This window comes from Erinaceus europaeus, chromosome 1 (assembly GCF_950295315.1).
Source record: "Erinaceus europaeus chromosome 1, mEriEur2.1, whole genome shotgun sequence".
NCBI classification, from domain to species: domain Eukaryota; kingdom Metazoa; phylum Chordata; class Mammalia; order Eulipotyphla; family Erinaceidae; genus Erinaceus; species Erinaceus europaeus.
In genome coordinates, this window is record NC_080162.1 from 53,988,517 (window position 1) to 53,994,105 (window position 5,589).

Below are 5,589 nucleotides of genomic sequence, written 5' to 3' on the forward strand. Positions count from 1 at the left end.
GAAAACTGATAGAAGGAGTCACATGCTCAGATGTTTCCTGCCCTTTAGCCTTGCCACCCCCTCATGCCCAGCAGTCTATCCTCAGGGTTCATTATTGTCAAGCCAGAGAAATAACTACTGAAGGCTCTTGTTCTAGTCTGTACTTCCCTCAAAGTTGACTCTCTGACAAGGGTTCTGGTGTAACATTTTATTTAGGAGGCCATGTGAGACAGCAGGGAGAACAGAACAGTCAATAATAGGGAGTGCATGGCTGGGTGGCTAATGCAAAGCTGGGGCTAAGGGGTGGGTATCTGAGAGCCTGCGTGATGCCTCAGAGCTGACCTGCCATGTTTTGGGAAAGTTCCTGTCTTTCTCTGGTTGGGTGCCTTCCTGAATATAGCTCCCTGGAACATCCAGACAGAGAATTCCAGGGCTGAGAGGCAGTTACTAGGTGGGGGACTTGCCAGGGCACTGGAAGTGACACCTCAGCTGCCACAAGTACTGCCTGTCTAATTCTGCTTCATCTCTTGAAGGCTTCAATACAAGACACCATTCTACTATCAAGCCATTTCTGTCTCTCCCCCACCCCCCTTCCATAAAGATTTTCCCCTTTGGCATTCCATTCTGACATCCTACTGCGTAGTAACCAAGGGTTCCCATTTTGCACTGACTCCTATCCAGAATAGAGAGAGCCACCTTAATACATTAAACAAGGGTAATGGAGCTGGATAGAAGTAAGGTTGCAGGCTCAGTGCTGCCTCTGAGGTTATAGCCCTGTCCCTTGATGATCTCAGGTTCCCATCTACATCTCATCATCATTGCTGGAGGTGGGAGAGGAATCTCCACTGCATCCTTGATTTCAAGGAGCGGGGAAGGGGGGGGTATATGCATATGTGGCATTTTACTTTATTTTTATTATTATGGTGCCGGGTTTTATTTGCTACTCTTTTAAAAATCTCATTTTTGATTAGATTCAGACTTAGAGGTAGAAGCTGTCAAGGAAGACAACCTCTGTCACTTTGTAATTTGTTCCTGATGTTTTTCTTTGGCCTCCTTCACTCTCTTGGCCAAAAGTTTAAAATATTCTGCAGCCTCTTCCTTATTTTTCTTAGTGTGTTGTTTCTTCGGAGCAATGCAGTGACGATTGTGTTGCAGAACATGTGGAGTAACAAGACACTGGACCTTGGGTGCTTTGGTCCTAGGTTTTTTACCTTCTTTGTTTAGTGGCTTTCTCACAACATACTGGCGGACATCATCTTCTTTCAAAAGGTTGAAAAGTTTGCAGATTCTGCTAGCTGTTTTGGGCCCCAGGCAATGAGGCACAGTAGTATCAGTACAGTAGTATCAGTGAGTCCAGGAATATCCTCCCCCCCCTTTTTTTTTTTACAATGACCAAGTTGAGAATGCTCAAGTTGGTATCCACAATGCAATGCTGAACAGTCTTGCACTTTCTTTTACCAGTCCTCCTTGGTCTGTAACAGGAATGCCCCTTACTCAGCAGGAGGTGGACATGACCTTGGGTCTGGACACCCTGCTTCATGGGGAAACCTGGCTAGTTGTTTCCACCACTGATCCAGACCACATAGCCCTTCCGTTCTTCACCAAGAGCATTGGCAGCAACATCTGTCACCATATGCTTCTTCTTTTTTCTTGCCTCCAGGGTTATCACTGGGGCTTGGTGCCTGTGCTACAAATTCACTGCTCCTAGAGGCCATTTTCCCCCATTTTTGTTGCCCTTGCTGCTGTTATCATTGTTAATTGTTATTGCTGTTGTTGTTGGATAGGTCAGAAAGAAATAGAGAGAGAAGAAGGTGGAGAGGGGAAGAGAAATGACCACATTAATGAGTTTCTGGCAGCCAGTGGCTGGGAAGGAGATGTTCAGCTTCATGTTGAAGCCGCTGACTGCCTCCAAGGTGTCACAAAAAAGATCAGCATTTTATTTTTTTAAATATTATTTTTATTGGATATGACAGAGAGAAATTGAGAGAGAAGGGGAAATAGAGAGATAGAAAAAGAGACATTGGTAGCACTGCTTTACCACTTGTTAAGATTCTCTTCTGCAAGTATTGATTGGGAACTTGACCCCTGGTCCTCGTGCATGGCATTTTAGATGTATCAGAGGAGAAAATGAAAGAGAAGAAGGGGGACCAAAAGAATCTAAGTGCCCAGCAAACCCAAGGTAGGTTCTGCTCTGGTCGAATCTTGAAACCTACAGCTTACAAAATGTCACCTCTCTGATTTAGTCCTTTCAGACCCCTGATAGGTCCAGAAGTTCATTGGAATTGGCTACATTTGTTAAGTCATAAGTATATACTATGCACACTAATCATAATTATTTCATTTACTCTTAGAGATCAGCCAAGTGGTGATTAGTTACTTGGTTCCACAGATAAGGTCAATCTGTTCAGAGAGGTTGCAGCTTGATTCAGGTCCGCCTTGTAGAAGGCAGAAAAATAAAATTTATCTGTTTCTCTTTCATGCCTGCTATTATCTTTCATGCCTGTTATATGTGACAGGGTTGTCTTTAAAGATGGTACCAAGAATTCCTTCCTCTTTGCAATGCTCCTCCCAATGTTGGGTGGAATCTGTTAGGGCTGGAATGTCCCTTGCTCTGACTAGGAAAACGAAACTCAAGTGGAATTGTGTCAGTTCTAAGCCTGACTCTTCAGAGATCTGGGAGTTTCTGCTATGGCTCTTGGAGCTAGACTGCCATATTGTAAGGAAGCCCAGGCTCTCTTGGTAGGGATGGAAGTCTTTGGAATAAATCTAGAGGATGAGATGACACATGAAGGAGAGTGAGCTCCCTGGAGTACTGGAACTCTGGACTCATGAGAGGGGTTGTCTTTGGTCTCCCAGACCCTCCATTTGTAGTCACAAGAGTGACCACAGCTGACGTGTTATGAAGCAGAAAAGTCACCCTGTCAACCCTCAGAATTGTGACTTAAATTTAATAGTTTGATTTAATTTAATAATAAATCATTGCTTCAAGCTTTTGCATTTTGGTTTGCTACACAATAGATAACTAAAAAGGGTTGGTTGTCTTTTTTTCATTAAAAATTAGCTTCTTGTGGCAAATGGTCAACACTGATGTTTCTCAAAATTAGGAACAACTGGGTTGTGTTCTTCCTGGGGTGATGGCAGACATTGGGATTGGAAATATTGCAGCCCAATTTCTAGTTCCTTGCTTTCTGAGAAAATCATCATGAGCTTAGTCCCTTGAAGTCCATTCATAAGATTTTGTTGGGTTTAGATGCAGTGGTTAGAGCTCACAGCCAGGAATTTTCAATGCAAACTCTCACTTTTGATGGGTTGGTGCATAGTCTATATTCTATTTGGGAGACATTTGTGTTTTCTGAGATTAGCTGGGTTTATCATGTGATATTTTGCTTCAGTGACTGTACTGGTGCTGATGAAACATGAAGAGAAGGGATTAAGTTTTGCTTTACTCAGGGGCTGTATTTTAGGCCATAGTAAAAACAAGTAATCTAATAAATGGCTTGTGAATAAAAATTCTGCTGAGGTAGGTAGCTTGTGAATGTTGGCTTGGAATCTTGCTTTTTTCAGAATGTGGGCAGTTCACCTCTCTATGTCCCTTTTCTCTTCAGGAATATTCTTTGCTTTTCTGGAATATCTCTATGTCCCTTTTCTTTTCAGGAATGCCTTTATGGCTTTTTTTTTTTTTTACACTAACTCTGGTGTCATGTTTGAGTTCTTGCAATATATATTATTAATGAAAACCTAAGTATTCACTCTTCCTAATTTCTTTGTGTCTATCAGGGAAGGATAATTGTATTGCAGAGAAATATAGTACAGTAATTTAGACCATAAGGAACACAATTTTCTGGGATAAAAAGGCATATCTAATTTTTTTCTCTTTTTTATTGTTGTTGTATTTATTATTGTTGTTGTTACTGAAGTTATCATTGTTAGATAGGACAGAGATAAATAGAAGTGGGGAGCCAGGGGCTCGAACCAGGATCCTTACACCCACCCTTGTGCTTCGCGCCAGGTGCGCTTAACCCATTGCACTACCGCTCAACTCCCTTTTTTTTTTTACAACATTTTTTTTTATAGATAAATCTTCTTTTATTAATGTCAAGGTAGTAGTTTTCTAATTTACCAGATTTCACAGGTAGGTTCTTTCTTCCTTTGCTTCTTTCTTTCTTTCTTTCTTTCTTTCTTTCTTTCTTTCTTTCTTTCTTTTCTCCTCTTCTTTCTCCAGGTCCTGACGGAATTGGGAGTTTAAAGTCTTCTGGCCATATTCCTGTAACATTTACTCCCCTCTATCCCCTGAAGTATGAACCAAAATTCTTTATGGGTTACATAAGATGTAAAGCCTGGCTTCTGTAATTGCTTCTCTGCTGAGTCCTCCACATTTCATGAGAGACAAGTGGGCAAAACCAAGAGTAACTGGCAAGGCCTATCTCAAACAAATAGTCCTCTACAAGTTGGTATCTCTTAGGATCATCCTCCAATTCCTAAAAGCCCATTGGAAACTTGGGTGAAATGAAACAGTTCTTATTTTTGGGTCAGGGAGATAGCATAATGTTTATGCAAAATGCTTTCATGCCTGAAGCTCTGAAGTCAAGCTTCAGTCCCCATAACCACCAAAGCTGAGTGGTGATATGGTCAAAAAAGAAAAGGAAATACTGCTTATTCTGAGTTCTTTCAAGGACCAAGAAGTGGTAGAGACAGGAGGACAAAGAAGCACCTGCTGAAGCAGGTGGTGCTTATTTGTCAAGTGTAATAGTAACAGACACAGGGCTTAATCCAAAGACCACATGTAGAGAAACATTTTAAGTTGGCATGCATGTGATGTATACTCTAGATTCTGAAAACATTCCAAAAAATAACTTATCAAAATATTTTATTTTTCAAGATTTTTAAATTCCATTTACCTATAATATATCTTCTCTGTCTACCACATAAGTCATGTATTTGTAGTCGTTAGTGTGCATCTGAGCACACACCATATAATATGAAACCATCAGGGTTTGTGAAGGATGTGCCAGGAGTCATCTTTGCCTGGCAGGGGCTATCTTTCTGCTGAGCATTTGACCCAAAGTCAGAGACAATATGATATTAGTAGAGGCACAGAAATGTAGAACCTGATGGTACAAGCCCAAGTAGTAAGATTCCTATAAGCAGTAATGGCAAGGACATTTGTAGAGGGAGGGCAGAAAACTGGGATGAGGCAGGAATTGGTATGAGGTCGGCCTGTCTATGTAAGGTCAGAGTCTGAGGAAAACTTGGAAGAGGGAATCTGAAATTTGAATTGGTGGGAGGTGGTTCTGGGGGTGGTAAGAATAAGAGGGTCAGCATGATAGGGAGTGATTGGGTCCAGCAAAAGATAGCCATTTCAGACTAAAGGGGCTAGTTAAGAGGAGATGGTATAGGGAAACCAATGACAAAAAGTCATTGTGGTGCATTGGGTAATGACCTAACCAGAGGCAGCCATTTCAGTATTGACAATCTAAAGGGTAGCAGGAAACTAAATTCAGAGACACTAACAGGGTCTGATTTACCTATTATATTCCATCCCATATTCCTATTCTTGAATAAATTTGTTCTGCCTTCCCTTTACACACACACACACACACACACACACAC

General features: G+C 41.4%; 1 pseudogene; it reads right to left on the reverse strand.

The window, feature by feature from the left end:
• Positions 1-928: 928 nt before the first annotated feature.
• LOC103115652 (small ribosomal subunit protein eS6-like) lies at positions 929-1,887 on the reverse strand (annotated as a pseudogene).
• Between the last annotated feature and the right edge of the window lie 3,702 nt (positions 1,888-5,589).